The sequence below is a fragment of the Triticum aestivum genome, chromosome 4B, assembly GCF_018294505.1.
Source record: "Triticum aestivum cultivar Chinese Spring chromosome 4B, IWGSC CS RefSeq v2.1, whole genome shotgun sequence".
Taxonomy (NCBI): Eukaryota; Viridiplantae; Streptophyta; class Magnoliopsida; order Poales; family Poaceae; genus Triticum; species Triticum aestivum.
In genome coordinates this window covers 450,313,306-450,340,007 of record NC_057804.1, presented here as the reverse complement: position 1 = coordinate 450,340,007, position 26,702 = coordinate 450,313,306, and the positions used below count along the sequence as shown (strand labels likewise).

The window sequence follows — 26,702 nt, the reverse complement described above, 5'->3', positions numbered from 1 at the left end:
GCATGAGCAAGAAGATTCTGGATATATTTTTCTTAGAAAATAAAAAAAAACCATCAATGGTAGAAGAGACCCACGAACATGCGAATCGACGTACCACAACCTACCATCACAACCGCACTCCCCTTTAATAGTAAAGATAGTAGGAATAACAATAGTTTCTTCCTTCAGAGGTTCATGAGCTTGATGAGCTCATCAACAAGCGAAGGGTTCCTATTCCTGGTTCTTTAAAGACCGTTGGCTAATATCCTTTTTTTCATACCGTGGGATGGTACTTCCAATCGGTACAATGATTGTTGGATTTGATGGAACTGCGAGTGGCCCTTTGACATATTTTAGTGTCATTAAGCAGTACTTAGGTCTATGCCTAACAATTCCGCTCTTTTTCTAGGGCCTGGTCTTGGTACTATGTTGATAGCGAGGGTGCAAGGCTCAAGGGAAGCAGCCGGTTCTGTAGTTCTTTGTATGGTTATGGTATCTTGGATGAGGGGTATGTTTTTTTATACCTCTATATGTTGCCTTGCTCACAGTTCATATTATCTTGAAGTTGCATCCCTTATGTTTGTGCTTTACATTTCAGTTACAAATTCAACATGTCAGTTGAGGAAGCTGCTGAGTTAGCATGGCGGGCTTTTATCACGCAATATTCTGTGACAGAGCTAGTGGTGGCTGTGTTCCTGGTGGTATGCATTCTGTTTCTTAGTTTCTATCCTGATATTTGTTTTGTTCACTCAATAAGCACGATACAACATGCATGCAGATTTGTTAAACACCTTGCCATTTATATCTTTCTTTTGAAATCACATACATAACTGTTTAGTTGAGTTACTTATTGGCGAAGTTCAGAGATTCTTTCCCAATCGTGTAATGCACACCCCTAGGTTGGGAATAGAGATTACCGTCGAGACGATGGTGATAAATTAACCCACACCAAACGTGCATTGTTGTAGAGTATAGAAGCTGCTGTAGAGTATAGACATTGGTCTAGGATTTCTAAAACAATATAATTATAATGGTACATGTAAATTACATGCGTAGATTTATTCTATTTTGTATACGGCTTTCATGTTAGTAGATTCTAAAAAATATGATGTGATGTGTAAAGAATTATGGTCAACGCTATGTTTTCCTTCGTGTTCGCCTTTTCTTTTTCCTTCTTAATTTTTTGAACCTTTTTCAAATTTGTGAACAATTTTTAATTCACATTTTTGAATTTGCTAAAGTATTGAATTACCGAATATTTTCCAAATTCGTGAATATTTTTTGAAAGTTTTGAACCTTTTCCCATGGTTGAATAATTTTTGAACATGTGAACATTTTTCGAATACGTGAGCAATTTTGGAATTTGTGAAGAGTTTTTAGAATCCGTGAACATTTTTTGAATTCGTGAACATTTTTGGAATTCATACTTGTCTTGAATATGAAAACATTTTTCGAACACGATAACATTTTTGGAATTATGAAAACATTTTTAGAACACGATAACATTTTTGGAATTTGTGAACATTGTTTTAGAATCCACGAACATTTTTTGAATTCGACGCGAACATTTAACAATTTTTCGTTTTAGAACCCATGAACTTGTTTTGAATACGTGGACATTTTTTAATATGTGATCATTTTATGAATACATGAACATTTTTGGAATTCACATTTTTTTTAATCCGTGAACTTTCTTTGAATACGTGAACATATCTGGAATTGGCAACATTTTTCGAATTCGCAAACATAATTTTTGAATCTGTGAACATTTATTTAATTCACAAACTCTAATTTTCAAATTTGCCTTAGATGTTAGTAGATTCTAAGGATACGGTGTGATGTATAAAGAATTATGATCAATGCTATGTTTAGTGTTTGGGTCATTATTATTTGGAAGCAGGGTAAAAAAAGAAGATTATCATTTGGGCTTGATAGAGTATGATTATATCCTTCTCAGTCGTGTTTGCATCAAACGCGTGTCCCCCTTTGGAGAAGAATACACCAACCATTTTGGTAGCGGGCCTATAACTCATCTCAACAATTTTGCTTAGGCCTCATTCCGCTAATACGCTAGGCATCATCTCCTTTCCCGTGTTCCTCTTAGTCTCACTCCCAAACACTTCACGATCCAACAGAGGGAATGCCAACATCCATGGTGGCATTGTCCCCTTCGGTCGTTCATGCCACTTGAGAGGATAAAGGCTCTAGGAACATCATGCGAGAGGCATCGACGCTAGTGATTTTGCCACCGTCTTGGCCACGACGATAATGCCGCAGAGCATATAGTAGAGGGTAGAGTAGGAAAGTGGAGCGACGGCGCCGCGGGAAGAGGTGCACTCGAACGGGGGGCACTGCAGTCTGTTTCTTCTTCCGGGCGAGTGTCAGGCAGATAGACAAGACACCCAACAAAATGTCGATAAAGCAAGACTCCCAACAAAATGTCGATAAAGTGTAAGATTAGACAAACGATCAACATCAGTAGCACAGTGAGGTGAACATTGAGCTCCATGGGAGTCTCAACATTGTGCTCATCTTTAAGAGCGGCGCGAGTAAGATCCTAGATTATTATTTTTGAGCAAGAAGGGACCTCAATCCCAAGAAAGTAGCAGAGAGGGCCAAGATAAGACATAAGAAACTGCATAACATGCCTTCACAAAGGCAATATACTCACGGTTTGCATTGGTGATGATCATGTCATCAATATGAAGAGTCCTACCAAGAGCAGAAAGGAGGGCAAACAACGTCGGATTTTGAGCACTCGCTGAAAACCAGTAACATCCACCATAGAGGCAAAACACTCAAACCAAGCGCGAGAGGCTTTCTTAAAGCCATAGAGGCGATGAAGATGACTAAGCATGTTGTAAGGAGTAGAATACCCAGGTGGTGGTTGTATGTAAACCTCCTCACGCAACTCACTATTAAGAAAGACATTCTTAACATCAAGCCTAGACACGAACCAGTGGCGAACCGAGGCCACAAGCATACAATTTTGCAGGACCAAAAGTCTCATAGTAATCAGGACCATGCTCTTGCTGAAAGCCATGACCCACAAGACAAGTTGTATGTAAACCTCCTCACGCAGCTCACTATTAAGAAAGACATTCTTAACATCAAGCCTAGACACGAACCAGTGGCGAACAGAGGTCACAAGCATACAGTTTTGCAGGAGCAAAAGTCTCATCATAATCAGGACCATGCTAACCTTGTAGACCCACCAAGTGATGGGACGAACACGAGGAGGAACAAAAACAATATCCCACGTGCCGATGCACTCAAGAGCAGCAATCTCCTGTGTCATCACAAGGTGCCATTTGGTATGAACAACATCACAACAAGAAGTCGGCTCAAGAACAGTAGCGCCAACGCTTGGAAGACCAAGGCGGTCAACAGGACGAAGCAGACGAGGACGGAAGCCATAAGTAGGCTGAGACGAGGAAGATGACAAATCAGTAGACGCATCGACAACACATAGACGCATCGACAACACATAGACGACCTATATAGAAGTTAGGAAAAAAAATGGAAGAATAGAAGCTGGAATCATCAGGGGATAAACTCAAGGGATGGAGACAAAGGAAGCCACCGGTGAAGAAGGTGTAGAATCATGTGATAAGCGAGTGAGGAAATCATAGGAGATGATGACGTTGGTTCTACAATAACCAAAGAAGCATGAGCAGTACGACGACTCGGGGAAATTGTGGGAAGAGATATGCACCACTTAAAAGGCCAAAGAAGATGGACGCTGGTAGAAGGGAGGAGACTCTACAAAAGTCATATCCTAAGAAATAGCCATCCGTCGACCAACATGATCCCAACAACGATATCCCTTATGCTCATCGTTGTATACTAAGACACACTCAACAGACAAAGAAGTCAGTTTGGTGCGTTCACGAGGGGCAAGAAGGACATAGCAACAACCAAAAAATTGAAGCGCCGAATAAACGATCAAATAGATGACGCCCGAAAGGAGCGTCACCCTGCAGAGTAGTGGATTGCTGAAGATTGATGAGATAGATGGAAGTGGAGACAGACTTGGCCCAAAAGTGCGGTGAAAGAGAGGCGGTGACCATCAATGGACGCGCCATCTCAAGAAGGTGACAATGCTTGCGCTCAGCCATGCCATTTTGAGCATGAGCACCAGGATAAGAGAACCAAAGTCTGCTTAGCAAGGATTCCACGCAACAGCTTGGAGATATACTCTCCACCAGAGTCACCATAGAACGCATGAATAGGCGTAGAGAATTGAGTGTGAACCATGGCAGCAAAAGGCTTATAGATAAGACCTCGCTACGAGAAGAAATAAAGTATATATCCAGGTGTGTTCAGAGAAGTCACTAGCGGAGGCAAAGGGAGATGATCCCTCGAGATCAGAGTGAACAAGGTCTAAAGGATGCTGAGACACTGTCTCCGTATGAGTATAAGGTAACTGGACCATGTATTAGAGACATCATCGGAGATGGATCCAAGAAGATCACGTCGAACTAAGGATGAGTGATCACAAGTAACCCAAGATGATGAGGCAACAGTGGCAGACTGGCGCCACTGGCAGTAGAGGGACATGATCCGGCATCCCACTTGCCTGTGCACTCTTCGTACCCCGCCGATCTGGCTGGGTGTTCCTTTCCTGTTTGCGGGTTGTGTGCCACGTGCTTGATTAAGCACCCCAAGTTCTCCTACTGTGCGCCCTTGGCCTCGACTTTAGGTAGCGCCTGTCGTCGGCTCGTCCCGTGCATAATCCAGGTACGCGTCGACTGTCCGAGCTCCTGCTCACCATTGGTGGTGCTCGAGCGTGCGGTTATGGTGTCACACATAAAGGGAACACGGGATGTGGGATTGAGACAGTGCTTGTAGTAACCCGCAGCAAGGCAAAGGATGCCCATCCAGACTAGTAGGAAGCGGAGGTGGTCACAAAGGTATCAGTAAGAGTAGCACGAGTAAGAAGATCCCAGACATACTTCTCTTAGAAAATAAAGAAGTCATTAGAGGTAGAAGAAACCTCAATCTCAAGGAAGTACCGAAGAGGACCAAGATCGGACATAAGAAATTCACTATGACGAGCCTTCACCAAGGCAATGTACTTAAGAGTCGTTGCCAGTGATGATTGACATGTAGAAGAAGTGTTCGACCACGAGTTGAATGGTGGACCGAAAGTGTAGGATAATGAGCACTGAAAGTGTAGGATAATGAGCACTCGCCAAAAACTAGCCGCAATCACCACTAAGATGAATCGGTCAAACCAGGCACGAGGGGTTTGCTTAGGGCCATATAGACAACGACGAAGACGACAAACCATGCCATTAGGAAGAGAATTTAGGTGGTGGCTACTTTTAGGCATTCTTGACATCAAGCTAAGAGATAGACTAGCGGCGAATAGAAGCCACATTGAGGAAGTGTGTGAAGAGGGGTCACGTGGGCCATATATATAGGAGTAAATGTTTCTTCGTAGTCATGACCTTGTTCTCACCATTAAACGAGCTTTGTAAAGTTCAAGAGTATCATCAGTCTTAACCTTGTAGACCCACTTACAAGTGATGAGACAAGAAGGAGGAGGAAGGGAAATGAGATTCCACCTATTGATGCGGGCGAGAGCATGAATATTCGATGCCATCACAAGCAGCCATTTGGGATGAACAACCTTACGGCAAGAAGTCGTCTCGGGAAGAGCTGCGCAGTAACCATAGCGGTCAATAGGCAGAAGTGGGCGAGCTCGAAAGCCATAGGTAGGCTAAGCTGAAGGTCGTGCGTTGCCAACGGAAGAAGATATAATAGTCGAGGGAGATGGCATATCAGAAGAATCCACAACATGCGGACCACGAGTGTAGTAAAGTCGAGGAACATGAGTAAAAGAAGGAACATATAAAAAGTCAAAGTGAGTCATAACATTCCCACCAAGTGATGGGACGAACACGAGGAAGAGAAACAATATCCCACGTGCCAATGCGCTCAAGAGCAATAATCCCCCCTGCCATCGCAAGGTGCCATTTGGTATGCATAACATCACGATAAGAAGTCGGCTCAAGAACACCAGCGCCAACGCTTGGAAGACCAAGGCGACCAACTGGCGGAAGCGGACGAGGAAGCAAGCCATATGTAGGCCGAGAGGGGAAGTGACTCATCAGTAGACACATTCACAACACGCAGACGATGTATATAAAAGTGAGGAAAAGATGGAAGAATACAAGCTGAAATGAACGGGATAAACTCAGGTGATGGAGACAAGGAAGCCACGACTGATGAAGGTGTAGAATCCCGTGATAAGCGAGGTGAGGAAATCATAGGAGATGATGGCATTGGATCTACAATAATCAGAGAAGCATGAGCAGTACGACGACTGGATCAGGGAATGATAGGAGTGTTGGATTTAAAAAAAATACATTTTCTCCATTGAAAAGGTCGAGGAAGATGGACACGGGTAGAAGGGATGAGACTCATCAAACGTCATATCCCGAGAAATAGCCATCTGACGCCCAACATGATCCCAATAATGATATCCCTTATGCTCAATGTTGTTGTATCCTAAGAAGACACACTCAACGGACTGAGAAGTCAGTTTGGTGCGTTCACGCGGGGTAAGGACATAGCAAACACAAGCAAAAAATTGAAGCGCCGAATAAACGATCAAATAGACGCTCGAAAGGAGCGTCACCCTGTAGAGCAGTGGATTGCTGAAGGTTGATGAGATAGACGGAAGTGGAGACAAAGGTGACCCAAAAGTACGATGAAAGAGAGGCGGTGACCATCAATGAACGAGCTGTCTCAAGAAGGTGACGATGCTTGTGCTCAGCCATGCCATTTTGAGCATGAGCAACAGGATAAGAGAAGCAAAGTCTGCTCAGCAAGGATTCCACGCAACAGCTTGGGAGATATACTCTCCACCAGAGTCACCATAGAACACATGAATAGGCGCAGAGAATTGAGAGTGAACCATGGCAGCAAAAGGCTTATAGATAAGACCTCACTACGAGAAGAAATAAAGTATATATCCAGGTGTGTTGAGAGAAGTCACTAGCGAAGAAAAAGGGGGAGACGATCCCTCGAGATCAGAGTGAACAAGGTCTAAAGGATGCTGAGACACTGTCTCCATATGAGTATAAGGTAACTGGACGACGTATTTCAGACATCATCGGCGACGGATCCAAGAAGATCACGTCGAACTAAGGATGAGAGATCACAAGTGACCCAAGGCGATGATGCCACTCTTGAAAAATATCTGCTAGACAAGGCAACAGAGGCAGACTGGCAACACTGGCAGTAGAGGGACTTGATCCGGCATCCCACTTGCCTGTGCACTCTTCGTACCCGCCGATCTGGCTGTGTGTTCCTTTCCTGTTTGCGGGTTGTGTGCCACGTGCTTGATTAAGCACCCCACGTTCTCCTACTGTGCGCCCTTGGCCTCGACTTTAGGTAGCGCCTGTCGTCGGCTCGTCTCGTGCATAATCCAGGTACGCGTCGACTGTCCGAGCTCCTGCTCACCATTGGTGGTGCTCGAGCGTGCGGTTATGGTGTCACACATAAAGGGAACATGGGATGTGGGATTGAGACAGTGCTTGTAGCAACCCGCAGCAAGGCAAAGGATGCCCATCCGGACTGGTAGGGAGCGGAGGTGGTCACAAAGGTATCAGTAAGAGTAGCACGAGTAAGAAGATCCTAGACATACTTCTCTTAGAAAATAAAGAAGTCATTAGAGGTAGAAGAAACCTCAATCTCAAGGAAGTACCGAAGAGGACCAAGATCGGACATAAGAAATTCACTATGACGAGCCTTCACCAAGGCAATGAACTTAAGAGTCGTTGCCAGTGATGATTGACATGTAGAAGAAGTGTTCGACCACGAGTTGAATGGTGGACTGAAAGTGTAGGATAATGAGCACTCGCCAAAAACTAGCCGCAATCACCACTAAGATGAATCGGTCAAACCAGGCACGAGGGGTTTGCTTAGGGCCATATAGACAGCGACGAAGACGACAAACCATGCCATTAGGAAGAGAATTTAGGTGGTGGCTACTTTTAGGCATTCTTGACATCAAGCTAAGAGATAGACTAGCGGCGAATAGAAGCCACATTGAGGAAGTGTGTGAAGAGGGGTCACGTGGGCCATATATATAGGAGTAAATGTTTCTTCGTAGTCATGACCTTGTTCTCACCATTAAACGAGCTTTGTAAAGTTCAAGAGTATCATCAGTCTTAACCTTGTAGACCCACTTACAAGTGATGAGACAAGCAGGAGGAGGAAGGGAAATGAGATTCCACCTGTTGATGCGGGCGAGAGCATGAATATTCGATGCCATCACAAGCAGCCATTTGGGATGAACAACCTTACGGCAAGAAGTCGTCTCGGGAAGAGCTGCGCAGTAACCATAGCGGTCAATAGGCAGAAGTGGGCGAGCTCGAAAGCCATAGGTAGGCTAAGCTGGAGGCCGTGCGTTGCCAATGGAAGAAGATATAATAGTCGAGGGAGATGGCATATCAGAAGAATCCACAACACGCGGACCACGAGTGTAGTAAAGTCGAGGAACATGAGTAAAAGAAGGAACATATAAAAAGTCAAAGTGAGTCATAACATTCCCACCAAGTGATGGGACGAACACGAGGAAGAGAAACAATATCCCACGTGCCAACGCGCTCAAGAGCAATAATCTCCCCTGCCATCGCAAGGTACCATTTGGTATGCATAACATCACGATAAGTCGGCTCAAGAACACCAGCGCCAACGCTTGGAAGACCAAGGCGGCCAACAGGCGGAAGCGGATGAGAAGCAAGCCATAAGTAGGCCGAGAGGGGAAGTGACTCATCAGTAGACACATTCACAACACGCGGACGATGTATATAAAAGTGAGGAATAGATGGAAGAATACAAGCTGAAATAACGGTATAAACTCAGGTGATGGAGACAAGGAAGCCACGACTGATGAAGGTGTAGAATCCTGTGATAAACGAGGTGAGGAAATTATAGGAGATGATGGCATTGGATCTACAATAATCAGAGAAGCATGAGCAGTTCAACAATTGGATTAGGGAGTGATAGGAGTGTTGGATTTAAAAAAAAGATTTCCTCCAATGAAAAGGTCGACGAAGATGGATGAGACTCATCAAACGTCATATCCCGAGAAATAGCCATCTGACGCCCAACATGATCCCAATAATGATACCCTTATGCTCAATGTTGTTGTATCCTAAGAAGAGACACTCAACGGACTGAGAAGTCAATTTGGTGCGTTCACGCGGGGCAAGAAGGACATAGCAAACACAACCAAAAAATTGAAGCGCCGAATAAACGATCAAATAGACGCTTGAAAGGAGCGTTATCCTGCAGAGCAGTGGATTGCTGAAGGTTCATGAGATATACGGAAGTGGAGACAAAGCTGGCCCAAAAGTACGGTGAAAGAGAGGCGGTGACCATCAATGGACGATCTGTATCAAGAAGGTGATGATGCTTGCGCTCAGCCATGCCATTTTGATCATGAGCAACATGATAAGAGAAGCAAAGTTTGCTCAGCAAGGATTCCATGCAACAACTTGGGAGATATACTCTTCACCAGAGTCACCATAGAACACATGAATAGGCGTAGAGAATTGAGAGTGAACCATGGCAGCAAAAGGCTTATAGATAAGACCTCACTACGAGAAGAAATAAAGTATATATCCAGGTGTGTTGAGAGAAGTCACTAGCGAAGGAAAAGGGGGAGATGATCCCTCGAGATCAGAGTGAACAAGGTCTAAAGGATGCTGAGACACTGTCTCCGTATGTGTATAAGGTAACTGGACCACGTATTAGAGACATCATCGGAGACGGATCCAAGAAGATCACGTCGAACTAAGGATGAGTGATCACAAGTGACCCAAGGCGATGATGCCACTCTTGAAAAATATCTAGTAGACAAGGCAACAAAGGCAGACTGGCAGCACTGGCAGTAGAGGGACTTGATCCGGCATCCCACTTGCCTGTGCACTCTTCATACCCCGCCGATCTGGCTGGGTGTTCCTTTCCTGTTTGTGGGTTGTGTGCCACGTGCTTGATTAAGCACCCTAAGTTCTCCTACTGTGCGCCCTTGGCCTCGACTTTAGGTAACGCATGTCGTCGGCTCGTCCGGTGCATAATCCAGGTACGCGTCGACTGTCCAAGCTCCTACTCACCATTGGTGGTGCTCGAGCGTGCGGTTATGGTGTCACACATAAAGGGAACACAGGATGTGGGATTGAGACAGTGCTTGTAGCAACCCGCAGCAAGGCAAAGGATGCCCATCCAGACTGGTAGGGAGTGGAGGTGGTCACAAAGGTACATTAAGAGTAGCACGAGTAAGAAGATCCTAGACATACTTCTCTTGGAAAATAAAGAAGTCAATAGAGGTAGAAGAAACTACAGTCTCAAAGAAGTACGGAAGAGGACCAAGATCGGACATAAGAAATTCACTATGACGAGCTTTCACTAGTGATGATTGACATGTAGAAGAAGTGTTCGACCACGAGCTGAATGGTGGACCGAAAGTGCAGGATAATGAGCATTCGCCAAAAACTAGCCGCAATCACCACTAAGACAGAAGCGGTCAAACCAGGTACGAGGGTTTGCTTAGGGCCATATAGACAGCGATGAAGACGACAAACCATGCCATTAGGAAGAGAATCTAGGTGGTGGCTACTTGTAGGCATTCTTGACATCAAGCTAAGAGATAGACTAGCGGCGAATAGAAGCCACATTGAGGAAGTGTGTGAAGAGTGGTCACGTGGGCCATATATATAGGAGTAAATGTCTCTTCGTAGTCATGGCCATGTTCTCACCATTAAACGAGCTTTGTAACGTTCAAGAGTATCATCAGTCTTAACCTTGTAGACCCACTTACAAGTTATGAGACGAGCACGAGGAGGACGGGAAATGAGATTCCACGTGTCGATGCGGGCAAGAGCATGAATCTTCGATGCCATCACAAGCAGCCATTTGGGATGAACAACCTCATGGCAAGAAGTCGTCTCGGGAAGAGCTACGCAGTAACCATAGCGGTCAATAGGCAGAAGCGGGCGAGCTCGAAAGCCATAAGTAGGTTAAGCTGGAGGCCGTGCGTTGCCATCGGAAGAAGATATAATCGTCGAGGGAGATGGCATATCAGAAGAATCCACAACACGCGAACCACGAGTGTAGTAAAGTCGAGGAACATGATCAAAAGAAGGAACATATAAAAAGTCAAAGTGAGTCATAACATTCCCACCAAGTGATGGGACGAACACGAGGAAGAGAAACAATATCCCACATGCCGATGCGCTCAAGAGCAATAATCTCCCTTGCCATCGCAAGGTGCCATTTGGTATGCATAACATCACGATAAGAAGTCGGCTCAAGAACACCAGTGCCAACGCTTGGAAGACCAAGGCGGTCAACAGGCGGAAGCGGATGAGAAGCAAGCCATAAGTAGGCCGAGAGGGGAAGTGGCTCATCAGTAGGCACATTCGCAACACGCGGACGATGTATATAAAAGTGAGGAAAAGATGGAAGAATACGAGCAGAAATTAACGTGATAAACTTAGGTGATGGAGACAAGGAAGCCACAGCTGATGAATATGTAGAATCCTGTGATAAGCGAGGTGAGGAAATCATAGGAGATGATGGCATTGGATCCACATAATCAGAGAAGCATGAGCAGTACGACGACTGGATCAGGGAGTGATAGGAGTGTTGCATTTAAAAAAGAGAGAGATTTCCTCCATTGAAAAGGTCGAGGAAGATGGACACGGGTAGAAGGGATGAGACTCATCAAAAGTCATATCCGGAGAAATAGCCATCTGACGCCCAACATGTCCCAATAATGGTATCCCTTATGCTCAATGTTGTATCCTAAGAAGACACACTCAACTGATTGAGAAGTCAGTTTGGTGCGTTCACGCGGGGCAAGAAGGACATAGCAAACACAACCAAAAAATTGAAGCACCGAATAAACGATCAAATAGACGCTCGAAAGGAGCGTCACCCTGCAGAGCAGTGCATTGCTGAAGGTTAATGAGATAGATGGAAGTGGAGACAGAGTTGGCCCAAAAAGTGTGGTGAAAGAGAGGCAGTGACCATCAATGGACGAACCGTCTCAAGAAGGTGACGATGCTTGCGCTCAGCCATGCCATTTTGAGCATGAGCACCAAGATAAGAGAACCAAAGTCTGCTCAGCAAGGATTCCACGCAACAGCTTGGAGATATACTCTCCACCAGTCGCCATAGAACACATGAATAGGCGTGGAGAATTGAGTGCGGACCATGGCAGCAAAAGGCTTATAGATAAGACCTCATTACGAGAAGAAATAAAGTATATATCCAGGTGTGTTGAGAGAAGTCACTAGCGAAGGAAAAGGGGGAGACGATCCCTCGAGATCAGAGTGAACAAGGTCTAAAGGATGCTAAGACACTGTCTCGCTATGAGTATAAGGTAACTGGACCACGTATTAGAGACATCATCGGAGACGGATCCAAGAAGATCACGTCGAACTAAGGATGAGAGCTCACAAGTGACCCAAGGCGATGATGCCACTCTTGAAAATATCTAGTAGACAAGGCAACAGAGGCAGACTGGGACCACTGGCAGTAGAGGGACTTGATCCGGCATCCCACTTGCCTGTGCACTCTTCGTACCCTGCCGATCTGGCTGGGTGTTCCTTTCCTGTTTGCGGGTTGTGTGCCACGTGCTTGATTAAGCACCCCAAGTTCTCCTACTGTGCGCCCTTGGCCTCGACTTTAGGTAGTGCCTGTCGTCGGCTCGTCCCGTGCATAATCCAGGTACGCGTCGACTGTCCGAGCTCCTGCTCACCATTGATGGTGCTCGAGCGTGCGGTTATGGTGTCACACATAAAGGGAACACGTGATGTGGGATTGAGACAGTGCTTGTAGCAACCTGCAGCAAGGCAAAGGATGCCCATCCAGACTGGTAGGGGGCGGAGGTGGTCACAAAGGTATCAGTAAGAGTAGCACGAGTAAGAAGATCCTAGACATACTTCTCTTAGAAAATAAAGAAGTCGTTAGAGGTAGAAGAAAACCTCAATCTCAAGGAAGTACCAAAGAGGACCAAGATTGGACATAAGAAATTCACTATGATGAGCCTTCACCAAGGCCATGTACTTAAGAGTCATTGCCAGTGATGATTGACATGTAGAAGAAGTGTTCAACCACGAGTTCAATGGTGGTCCGAAAATGTAGGATAATGAGCACTCGCCAAAAACTAGCCGCAATCACCACTGAGACGAAGCGGTCAAACCAGGCATGAGGGGTTTGCTTAGGGCCATATAGGCAGCGACGAAGACGACAAACCATGCCATTAGGAAGAGAATCTAGGTGGTGGCTACTTGTAGGCATTCTTGACATCAAGCTGAGAGACAGACTAGCGGTGAATAGAAGCCATATTGAGGAAGTGTGCGAAGAGTGGTCACGTGGGCCATATATATAGGAGTAAATGTCTCTTCGGGCGCCCTTGACCCCAACTTTAGGTAGCGCCTGTCCTCGGCTCGTCCTATGCATAATCGAGGTATGCATCGACTTTTCGAGCTCTTGCTCATCATTGGTGGTGCCCGAGCGTGCGGTTATGGCGTCACACATAAAGGGAACACGGGATGTGGGATTGAGACAGTGCTCGTAGCAACCCGCAGCAAGGCAATGGATGCCCATCCAGATTGGTAGGTAGCGGAGGTGGTCACAAAGGTGGACGTTGACTCCATATGAGTCTCAACCGTGCGCTTATCAGTAAGAGTAGCATGAGTAAGAAGATCCTAGACATACTTCTCTTAGAAAATAAAGAAGTCACTAGAGGTAGAAGAAACCTCAATCTCAAGGAAGTACTGAAGAGGACGAAGATTGGGCATAAGAAATTCACTATGAAGAGCCTTCACCAAGGCAATGTACTTAGAGTCTTTGCCAGTGATGATCGACTTGTAGAAGTGTTCGACCACGAGTTGAATGGTGGACCAAAAGTGTTGGATAATGAGCACTCGCCAAAAACTAGCGGCAATCACCACTGAGACAAAGCACTCAAACCAGCCACGAGGGGTTCTCTTAGGGCCATATAGACAGTGACAAAGACAATTGAAGTGCCGAATAATCAGGAAACCATCAAATTGACGCTTGAAAAGGAGTGCCACCCTTCAGAGCAGTGGATTGCTGAAGATTGATGAGATAGATGGAAGTGGGGACAAACTCGGCCCAAAAGTGCGGCGGAAGAGAGGTAGTGACTATCAACGGACGAGCCGTCTCAAGAAGGTGACGATGCTTGCACTCAGCCTCGCCATTCTGAGCATGTGCACCAGGACAAGAGAATTGAGCAAGATTACCTTGCTCATACCTATCAGAAGCTTGGTTGCATAGTCCTTACTTGAATAACAACATTCTTTTAGTGTTCTTTGAAATGAAATCTTCAATTATATCCTTGTAATCAATGTTCTCCAACACTTCACTCTCAAGTGCTGTTGTAGCCAAATCAGTAAGCCTTTGTTGTGTCATTGTAGTACACATATTGGACTTCAATAGCTTCAATTTTGAAAAGCTTCTTTCTGCTGATGCAAAAGTCATAGGAATGGTCAATAGAACTATGTATGCAATACCTGCAGTGGGAAAACAATCATGTCACTTTAAAAAGTTTAGAATTTCCAATCATGTCACTCTAAAAACTTTAGAATTTCAACTGGCCCCATATCATCCTTTGGAATGGAATCTTTAAGTAACCTCAACTCCACTACAGTTCATTGGCATAAATGTCAGATTTGCCATCTTTTTTAAGGGCTGCCTCATGATTATCACAAGAAGATTTCAAGCTCCCATTATCCAACGACTGCAATGATTTGGAAGTAAATAAGAAATGAAAATTTTTCTGCTAACCTCGTATTGTTCAAATCTGCTTGTAAGTGACATAATTGCTTGAACGACAATAGTTGGAAAATAACCGTTTCTAAATGATTCCTCTGTAGACTGTGTGGCAACAGTTGTGTCATCTGGGTTCTCATCAAAATGTCTCTTTCTTTTAATTTCTCGTCATTCATGAAATGTTGTACTAATAACCATATCAAGTGCAATTTTTTGGCTATCTCCAATGCTTCTAAAAAGCCACTTTCTCTATACCCTTCGAAAAAAATCAACCCTTTCACTTTCTCAATAGCAACATCTATAAGCATATTCTTTGCTTGCAAGTTTTTGCTTACTAAATTAACAACATATAGTACCTCAGACCAAATTACTATTGCCACTATAAATTCATACTCCCCAGGTTCATTATTTGCCAAACCTTTTGCCTCGCTGCTCGTTTTATAGCATTATCAGTTGCGGATACCTAAAATGAAAAAAAGGAAATATATGTTCTTGGTGGCTTGCATCAGGGTACAATCAAGTATGACCGAGAAATATTTTGCACTCTTTATTTTCTTAACAATTAATAGCTGAAGCAAACAAGTGTATCAACTCATTCTAAATCTTATGATCAAGATGATGAGCATGAGTTTCTTCATTACAAGCATGCTCTTGAATAACTGTGTTAAATTCATCCAACATCTCTACAGACCCAAGAAATTCCCATTGCTGTCTTCATACAGTTTGCTGTTACTACCATGAAAGGCTAGATTATGCTTGGCAAGAAATTTAATAATGCAAACAATTCTGAACAAATTTTTTCTCCAGTGCTCCTTTTTATTCTCAAGTTGTCCTTGAGCATCTTTATCAATAGTTTGATGCTTTTGCAATCTAGTAGTACAGAGCTCATACCAAGTGGTCATATTCAAAACATGATCTACACTTGTCTCATGCTCTTTAAGTGTACTGCCAAGATGTATCCAATCATCACACCCCTCGTTTGCCAATTGACCTTTTCTATGCCCTTTTGTAAATAATTTACAACCAAAGCAAAATAGTCTATCGAGTTCCTTAGAATAGACAAGCCAATCTCTATCGCAATGCTCCCCATTTGACATAATTCTAGTATTGAATAGTGCAGAAAACCTGCTAGAATATCTGTTCTTAAGACCTTTTTGAAATTGTGAGTCTCTTTTAGGGCCTTTTGTGCTAAAATGTCAATCTGCTTAGGATCAAGAGAACCCCAATTTCTTGGATCAAATATATTAACATGAAAAGAACCACCGACATCCGCAACAGGTGAAGTATTTGAGTTAACATCAATACTAGTTGTCCCGATGTCATCACCATTATTATCCATATCAATGTCTGTTTTACCAATAAGATCATCATCAACCTCATCATTATTTTCTTTCTCTGCTTGTTCATCTCTATGATCATTGTCAACATCAGGGTCAACATTATTATCAACCGTGAGGCCTTGATCCTGTGATTGATTATTAGAGGATACGTGTGGTTCTTTTGCAACAAACTTATCCATGGCTCCTTTCGATTAACTTCTCTGTTTTATGTTTTTTTCAAATTCTTTTGGTCACCGGATTTATGTTCTCTATCTTGAGGATCTTGAAATGTGTATAGAAAAGATAGAGTTGTCGGTGATGATCGACATATAGAAGAGAACATAAATAACAAAATTATCCGGTGATGATATTGAAAAGTAAATTCTAAGTACTTCTATAAAGTAACAGAATTATCAACCAGCTATTGGCACAAATTAAAATTGCTAGATTGAATGCGATCTGCGGAACTCACGGATCGATGGCCGACAGCTGATAGAAGCATCACATGCTGAATTGGATGGGGATGGACTGATGGAGGATCGCTGAGCTTCAAGCGTCGTACTGGAAAAAGAGAGAGGAGACGAACAGACAAGAGATGAGGGCAGGAGGCGGCGTTGGAGAGGACTCGTCCACTCGAGTTGGTGTCCTCGATGGCTCGATGCCTTGATTGCTCGACGTATGGGCTCCATGGGAGACTCTATACAGCCTGGACGGCTAGACGCGCTAGCGCTAGCGGGGCGGCTTACAAGCCCATGCTGGATATCGAGTAGCAGGCCTGCTAGCTGCTGCTTGCTATAGGCTGCCTTGTACTAGGAATTTCATGGCCCCTGAAAATTGGCCATGTTCCGTCGCACAGATTGCACGCCTGGAAGAAATAAAGTATATCCATGTGTGTTAAGAGAAATCATCTATAAAGATAATTTACTAGTGATGACCTCCTTCCAAGGCAAAGGGAGATGGGCCCAGACATAAGACTGAACAAGGTCAAAAGGACGCTTGCTCGTGCTCCTGCTCGCCGATGGTGGTGCCTGAGTGTGCGGTGATGCGGCCGCCCAACAAGGGAAGACAAGATGTGGGATCGAGGCAACACACATAGTAACCCACAACCAGGCAACGGATGCCCACTCAGACTGGTAGGGAGCGGAGGTGGATACAAAGTGGAAGTTGAGCTTCATAGGAGTCTTAATAGTGCACTTATCAGTAAGAGCAAGAAAATCCTGGATATACTTCTCTTGGGAAATAAAGAAGCCATTAAAGGTAGAAGAAACCTCAGTCTCAAGAAAGTAGCGAAGAGGACCAATATCAGACATAAGAAACTCACTATGACGAGCCTTCACAAAGGCAATGTACTTAGAATCGTTGTCGGTGATGATCGACATATAGAAGAGTTCGCCCACGAGTTGAAATGTAGACAAAAAGTGCAGGATCATGAGCACTCACCGAAAACCAGCCGCAATCACTATTGAGATGAAGCACTCAGACCAGACACGAGGGGTTTACTTAAGGCCATATAGATAGCGACAAAGACGACAAACCATGTCATCGGGAAGAGAAGCCACAATGAAAAGCGTGCGAAGAGTGGTCATGTGGGCCATAGGGGCAAATGTCTCATCGTAGTCATGACCATGTTCACATCACTAGACGAGTTTTGTAATGCTCAAGAGAACCATCAGTCTTAACCTTGTAGACCCACATACAAGTGATGAGACGAGCACGAGGAGGAAGGGAAATGAGATCCCACGTGCCAATGTGCGAAAGAGCATCAATCTCCGATGTCATCACATGCTGCCATTTAGGATGAGCAACAACGTCATGATAAGTCGTCTCGAGAAGAGCGGTGCTAGAATAACCATAGCGGTCAGTAGGCGGAAGCGGGCGAGCTCGAAAGCCATAAGTAGGCTAAGCTGGAGGCGGTGAGTTGCCAACAGAAGAAGACAATAGTCGAGGGAGATGGCTCATCAGAAGAATTCACAACACGCGGATGACCAGTGTAGTAAAGAAGATGATGAGGGGGAATCAATGGGGAAGCCTCAGGTAATGAACGAGGTGGGGAAGCTGCAAGTGACGACGGTGTGGGGTCTACAACAGTAGTATGGGAAGACACGGTGGGATGGGTGGACAAGGGCAATACTTGAGTGATAGGTGTATTTGAAAAAGTGAGGAAATAAATATCCTCAATGGGGGAGGTCAAAGGAGAGGATGGACGTGGATATAAAGGACGAGACTCATCAAAAGTCACATCCTGAGAAATGTGCATCCGACGACTCACAGGATCCCAACACAGATAGCCCTTGCTCATCATTGTAACCTAAGAAGACACATTCAACAGGCTGAATAGTTAGTTTGGTGCATTCACGAGGGGCAAGAAGAAGCAAATGCAACCAAACAAATGAAGTGTTGAGTAGTCAAGAGAACAACCAAAAAGATGCTCAAGAGGAATGTCAGTCTGTAGAGCAGAGGAAGGATTAATGTTGATGGGATAGGTACAAGCAGAAACTACCTCAACCCAAAAGTGAGGTGGAAGAGAGGCGACAATCATCAATGCACGAACCGCCACAAGAAGGTGACGCTGCTTTCGCTCAGCAACACCCTTCTAAGCATGAGCACCAAGACAAGAGAACCGAGGAAGTGTGCCCTGCTCAACAAGGAATCCACACAGCAAATGAGAGATGTGCCTAAGGATCCTGAAGCCGCTGAGTTCCACATGAAGCACACCTTGCTCCAGGCCACCATGCATTGCCCGTCGCTGACTATGTCGGCCCCGCTCTAAAGGAAAACACGAATGTACTTCTCAACCGCCGCAAGTAAACACAGAGGTAGTGGCATGGCGATGGCTTGATAAACTGGGATGGAGAGAAGTACTAATTTGACAAGCATGAGCCAGCCTCCCATGTTTAGTAGATTCTCAATCCAAGTGGGGATGCAGTTGAGAACTTTGTCTAGAAGAAGCTACATGTGGACTGTGCGAATCTTGCACAATAAGGGGAGGCTAAGGTAGGTGCACGGGAGCGCTGGGAAAGCACATGCGAAGCTTAGCTTAATCACTTAAATCTCGGGGATGCTGCAATAGATTGGTGCAAAGGAACACTTGTTGAAGTTGGTGCATAAGCTCGATGTGCCACCAAGACCATGTCGGCATTGTACGCCGACATGAGGTGCTTGACGCCACGCCAACACGATGGCTCTAACATGACAATGCTCTTCGCATGGACCAACAAGACGTTGAGCACCTCCAGCACAAGAAGAAACAACAAAGACAAGGGGTCACCTTGCCACATGCCATGATGGTAAAGAATATGCCTCCCGGGCACCCTGTTGAGGGTGTCTACGGTAGAATCATCCACACCAACTCGTTGAATCCGCTGCCAGTGCTGGTGGCCGTGAGACCATAGGAGGAAGGGCCATGAGACCGAATCGAATGCCTTCGCAATGTCAACCTTGAGCATGAGGGTTGCGATGTATCTAACGTGCAAGCCCTTAGTGGTGAGCATGAAGGAGCTCTGGTTTTCCTTGAATAGTTCTGGGAGCCGAGGCATGACGTGGAGAGCAAGCAGCTTGGAGAAAAGCCTACCAAAGGTATGCGGTAAACAGATCAGGTGGAAGTGCGCGACCTTGTTCGAGTTTTTCTTCTCTAGCGCCAAGACGATGTGGGTATTGTTAAGCTCAACGAGGCAACCCGGTATAAGCAAATAGAGCTGGTGGACGACTACGGCAAGCTCATCTTTAATGATCTCCAAAGCGAGTTGGTAAAACAACTCTACGAGGGATGGTGCAACCCATGATGGACGAGTAGTCTGCCAGTGTCTACTCCTTATCCTCATGGGTCAAGGTGACAATATTGCCACGGGTAATGGCAATCATGTGATTTTTGCAGTGGCAGTGGCACACATGGATGTAGAAGTAGCACGTGTTTGCGTCTCCCTCGGCTAGCTAGTGGAAGCGGAGGGCTGGCGGGGGATGATGCACTTGAGGGAGGCCAAACCAAGCAACTTAAGCTTCAGCTCTTTGCGCATATTAAACTCCTTTTGGGACAACTGTCGGGTCTCCTGCACCATGTTGAGCTGAAAAATGATTTACTTAGCCATGAGCTGTTGTAGCTTGATGCTGCCAATATGCCGGTCGCTCCACAACCGCAATGTGTTGTCCATATGCTTCAGCAGGACACCCAAACGCTAGAATTGGCAAAGGTGCGACGACGCATGCTAGGCATCAGGAACCACCTGGCAGAAGCCATCAAAATTCGGCCAGATATCCTTGAAGTGGGACTAGTGAGCCCTAGGTGTGAAAATCGTGGTGTACATGCTAAATCAAATGCCATGGAGTATTCGCACGGAAAAGCAACTAGGATGTCATTACCCCCAATTCGTTGAAAACAGAACAAGTGGTCTAGCTGCACCAACGTTGGCGCCGCCCGATGAGGTTGATCTCGCGAAGCCCAAGGTCATCAAGGAAACGGTGAAATCTGCCCATCTATCTTCTTTCTAGGTTAGCGTTATTTTTACCCGCCCCTACCTGCTAGATCAAGTTGAAGTCACCGGTAACGACCCAAGGACCAGGTTACGAGGAGCACAACTCAGCTTTTGGAGGAAAGCAAAGCGATATTCATCAGCTAAAGGACCACATATGGTTGACAATCACCAAGGGGGTGCCTAAGGCGAACACAACGGGCAAAGGTTCGAGTCAGTGCATTAAGGCCTCACACATTTCAAGAAGACCACGCCGAACTAAGGATGAGAGACGAGAGTAACACAAGTAACCAAGGCGATGATCCCACTGCTAAAAAGAGTTGGTAGACAAGGCAACAGAGGTGGAGAGACTGGCGGCGGTGGCAACAGAGGGAAAGTGAAGCCAGTCAAGCTCCCACAGGCCCTGGGAGTTATGACATCGGGGGCCAGCACCAAGGATAGCACCAGTGTGACGGTCCAAAACAAAGCATGCGTCAAAGTCGAGAATTACTCGACAACCAGAGTCAACAATCTGACCACCAGAAATGAGCTGCATCGTATGTTGATGAACATGAAAGGACAAAAGTGCTAAGAAGTGTTTGGCCATTAACAAGGAGGGAGGTTCCTGTTAGGAAATATGCAACTGTGTTTCCAGGTGGCCATATGCCATTGTATACACGTACAAGTGTTTTACAATATGCAAAAAAAAACCTTTACAGAGCGGGGACAATACAAAGGGGTACACGACTAAATATATAACTCTTAACTCCCCCTCCCTCAAACTCATGGTGGATCGACAACACCGAGCTTGGAGAGATAGATATAGAAGTCGTGTTGTGCTCTAGTTTGGGCTTTCCTAAAGAAATCTGCCAACAGTAACTCCGAAGGCACATACTGAGGTGCAATAACCTGAATTTTGCACACCAGCACACACAAAAAAGCATCAACGCCAATATGCTTGGTGAGCTCATTCTTCGCTGGGTCGCGCGCAACACTATGAGCACCTGTATTGTCAAATAGGAGCAAAGTAGGTGTAGTGACAGAAGTACCAAACTTCTGAAGTAACCATCGTAACCAACTCACCTCTGCCGTCAAAAGAGCCAGAGCTCGAGGCTCAGGCTCTGCACCCAAACGTGAAATTGTAGTCTGTTTCTTTGTCTTCGAGGCAGTGACAGAACCATCAAGAAAAACACAATAAGCAAAAAGTGAACGACGATCCCAGGGATCACTAGTCCACGTAGCATTTGAATAGGCCTGAAGCTGTAATGAACTAGAGCAGGGAAAGAACATACGGTGAGAGATCGTGCCACGAAGATATCAGAGAACACGAAGGAGGAGGTGACTATAGTGAACCAATGTGGGTGCAAAGACAAACTGACTCAAACTATGGACGGGATAGGAGATATCTGGACGAGTAACATCTAGATAAACAAGACTCCCAACAAGATGATGATAACACGTCGGATTAGACAAGGGTCACCATCACTAGCACGAAGGTGAACATTGACTCCATGGGAGTCTCAACAGTGCACTCATCTGTAAGAGCAGCATGAGCAAGAAGATTCTGGATATATTTTTCTTAGAAAATAAAAAAAACCATCAATGGTAGAAGAGACCTCTATCCCAAGAAAGTAGGCCAAAATCAGACATAAGAAACTGCTCACTAAGACGTGCCTTCACAAAGGCAATATACTGAGGGTCGTCGCCAATTGATGATCATGTCGTTAGCATACTCAGGGTTGGCGGAGACGCTCAGGGTCGTAGGGACGGTCATTAGGCTAGCGGCCGAGGGAGCATGGAGGCCTGAGCTCTAGCCGGTGCATGCATCAGGGGTGGAGGAGAGGTCGGCATGGGGCACAAGGAGCCGCAGGTGCGGAACTGTGGGGTTATATCTCCCCTTGTCTAGCACAGGCTGCTGGAGAAGATGAAGGGAAGTCAGGGCGCCTGAAACGGCGGCTACTCCCCTTTGGCTTGGACCTGAACCCCAGCAGCTGCGTAAGTGCAGAGAAGCAAGCAGAGCAAATGGTGCAGCCACCTCCTCCACTTGCTTGCTTCTTCCTCTTGGAGCCCCTGTTCCAGCTCTCTCTCGGTCGAACGACCCACCGAGCCGGACTCCCTTCGTATCCGCTCGGTTGGTCCACCAAAAGCAAAAAACAATTCCCACCACGGCTGCAGACAATGATTTTTTTTATGTTAGCGAGGAAAAGAAAATTTGGTCGTGGGTATTGCGAGCTAGCCTCCCCGCAGTTTCTGGGAAATGCGGCTCCGCTACCAGCAGCATCGAGGTCGGAGGCGAGGGTCGATCGGTTTTGGCCATGAGCGGGCGGTTTTGCGTTGGGTGTCCTCGTCAGCGCTTGGCTTCAGACGCGGAGGAATCGGGGCCTCGGCTTCACGGCGACACATTACAGCGTCCCTACTGTTGTGCTTCTGCTCTCGGTTGATTCGGGGGTGGGCATCAGCATGTGAAATCGACTGCAGAGGATTCGGGCCTGGGGCATCGCATCTTCCTGCCGATGGAAGGCCTGTGTCCCCTCGAGGCTGGTACGGATTCTGGCAAGGACAGAGTTTCTCAGCCCTTTTTCATTGCGTGTGTATTCTTTAGAATCGCGTATATTCTTCAGTAATGCTCCCAAATCTCTGCTCACTCCAGAAGTCCAGATACAGTGCATCACATAATTTTCTTGTTTAGTTGCCATTAGCCTACTTCACAGAATTCAAGTTGGATTTATTCGAACGGCAATGTCTCGAGCTTTTGGGGAACAACAGTAATTACAAGCTTAGCTAGCGCCATACCAACACTTTGCCATTGTGAGGATTTGCATCCCACCTCTACCCCAATGTCACAAGTAAAATTATTGTGATTATCCATCTGATGACATGAGTAATTTAACTTCTGTTCTGTGTTTCATGTTGTCTGGAGCAATGCTTGGCTCATAGCAGTTTCTAGATGGATTTATTTCCATTGCAATGAAAACGATTGTCAATATTTGCTGAATTTTTGGTCGACTCAACCCACAAACTAAGAGGACTTAACCCTCTTCTACTTGATCTCCTTGATAGTCCAGCAATCAGCAAGTTGAAAAGATTTAAATCAAGGTTCCATGATAATTCTTTTGAATCTCCCTGTAAGGCAGGCTTATCAGATATTCCATTTCAAACTAAAGGTGCATTCCTTTTACTTGCGGTAATGTAAACTATGTATTTTTAATTGTCTAACCTTGTTTGCATAGGGTTTCTTTCACACGAGAGGTAAAGATGTTCCTTGTACAATATTTAGGTTCTGCAGAAAAATAGTGTTTTAATTGGTTGTTGTATGCCTGTCAGTCACACAAGCCTTTATTTATATTAGGCCTTAGATGCTACTCCCTCTAAAGAAATATAAGAGTGATTAGATCACTAAAGTAGTGATCAAAACACTCTTATATTTCTTCACGGAGGGAGTACCAAGTACTAACTGTTATCCCTTTGTAATAGAAGAGCATAATTTCCACTCCCTAGTTGTTGATCGTATTTCTCTGTGCCACATTCTAGTTCCAAAAATGCATGTTGATGGTCCATCTTGTTGGGGAATGTATCCGGTGCACCCACACTTGTGGTGCTACTGGTGCACCGAATGCTATCGAATATTTTTTAAAATATGAAAAAATTCTAGCACCTTAACACAACATCAATGTATGATGTCACAAAAAATCGTATACAAATTCAAAATATTTTTTGAGATACAAAAATGACAAATTTGGCGTCAGTGTGAAAATGGGCCAAATCTAAAGCCCAAGTTAATGTTATGTACTACTCAGTGTTGAATTTTTCATTTTTGTTTTTTGAGTTATGTTTCGAATTTTGACTTGAAATTTTGTGACAACCTACATTGATGTTGTGTGAGTACTAATTTTTTTGCAGAATTTTTTGAACGTTTTAAAAGCACAATGTGAGTTCGGTGCATCGGTAGCACCACAAGCTCCGGGGCACCAGATATTTTCCCCACCTTGTTGATTGCCTGCTGATATTGTGAGATATTTGATTATGCTTGATAATATTAGTAGCAAAGAGTGCCTCATTAAAAATCTTAGTTGGAGAGTGAAATTTGCATTAGTAGTATGTACTGAATTTTACGGCAGTCATAAGATGAAATTGTTCCTGTGAAATTGAGGACTGAAAGAGCTGATTCTGGTGCTTAACAGTATGATATTTTAGCCCCTGCATAAATTGTGGGAAATCCCACGTGCATGGAAAATGAAGGACTCAAAGGTTAACATAATCCATTTTATAAATCATCACACGTTTGCATCTTCATTATGTATGAGATTATTCTGGGATACCGCCTCCATTTAATTAATTATGTATTAGAGAGGGAATTTATCTTTTGCGATAAACTGAGGAGGGGAGCAGTTATGTTTGTCCTTGCAATTGTGACATGTGTGTTTCTACATCTGACGTACAGCGTAACTATTTCAGGGCTTGACAGACCAGTTTTTATCCGGAAGAAAGGCCTTTAGTGTGCGTTTGGATCTGAAGAAACAAAGCAAGATATGGCTGTCATTCCTCCTAACTTGGCTAGTTACTAGTATCTCCTTGATCCTTTGATAAGGTAGTCTTGGCGAGTGTTTGGGCGATAGAGAACATAACTTGGCAATTTATGTACTCCCTCCGTCTCAAAATTCTTGTCTTACATTTTTCTAGATATGGATGTATCTAATACTAAAACGCGACTTGATACATCTGTATTTGGACAAATCTAAAACAAGAATTTTTGGACGGAGGGAGTACATGTTTACTGTATTCATTTATTCAAGATCAGAAGCTTAGGCCGTGTTCGGAGGCTCTCCACTCCTGGAGCGGCCGGAGCCGTAGTTAAAAAATCATGGAGCGGGCAAAAGTCGTACTCCGCAGATCCTTGTATTCTGCGGAGCTGGGGGAGTGCCGAACAGGGCCTTAAATTCTGAACTTTATAGTTCAGGAGTAGGTACCTCCTGATGTACCGGTGTAATTTAATAGTTTCATCGAATGTGAATCAGAAGTATATGTTGTTAACATAGTTGGGTATACATATCATATCATCTTTCTTTTCTAAGGTGTTTGAGGAGTTCAATGCAATGGAACAGATGAGCTGAAAAATGTGAACTGAAGGAAAATAAGCCGAGGCCCTGTTAGTAGCGGCGAGCAAGAGCGGAACAAGGGTTTTCATAAAAAGAAATCCGAAGCGGTTTCATTCGATTTGTCATGAAAAAAATCGTCTTACATTTTGATACAAAGGTTGTAGTTTTATTTTCCTGTAGCTGGTTACTGAGTGGCATGCCGTAGATTGAGATGAAGCATGTGAGCGAGGATTTGACATGTAAGTGGCAATCAACGATGCTAGTCGTGACAGTAGTCGATGTAAAGCGACAATCATCATGTGCGGAGGCCACGAGAGGAGTCGTTAAAGAGCGACCATCACGGCCAGCAGAAACGAGCACAAGCCTATGTCAGGGACACCGCCAAGAGTAGGTGGCCAGCAAGGGAGATGTGTACCGGACGAAAGCATTGTACTTAAATTTCTTTTTTACTTGAAGATCAGAAGTAGTCAGCGGAGCCAGCACCAAGCGGTCAAAGCAGGGAGCGAGGCATGGCCGCGCATGATCGAGCGACCTTCACGGCAGGATCCAGCAGGTAGAGCCGAACTGCAGGTGGGGTGGAGCGATGCACAACAGGGCAGGAGCGGACTCATTGTGTGGCAACGACATGCATGTGGGCTGCCGTGTTAGAGCATCCCAGCACACGCGCGGTAGCGCGGTTTTACAACACTAAATAGTGTTTTAGCGCGCTTGGTTGGTGTTTTGTTTTACTAGAAATGCTATAATATTGCGCGCCACAGGCAGTGTTTCGGTAGGCGCTCTAAATTTCAGCACGCGAGTCCAGCACAAACAAATTTCCCACTCAAACATAGAACCAAGAAGATCAAACACATACAAAATAAATCAACAATAAATACTTTAATTATTATTACAACTCAAACAAATAGTTTATCTTCAATACAACAAATAGTTCAGAACAATACAACAAACATACAATATCAAACTAGTTTTGTTGCCATTCCATGACCACCACTCCTCGACTAGATCCTTTTGAAGCTTATCATCCGTTTTGGCACGTCGAATGG

The 26,702-nt window shown here is 44.9% G+C and overlaps 1 long non-coding RNA gene across 1 annotated transcript; it reads left to right on the top strand.

The window, feature by feature from the left end:
• The first annotated feature begins 447 nt into the window (after window positions 1-447).
• On the top strand, window positions 448-25,169 carry LOC123094970 (uncharacterized). The gene is made up of 3 exons (XR_006446059.1): window positions 448-487; window positions 578-680; window positions 25,019-25,169. It is a non-coding gene; the product is annotated as an uncharacterized lncRNA (long non-coding RNA).
• Window positions 25,170-26,702: the final 1,533 nt, after the last annotated feature.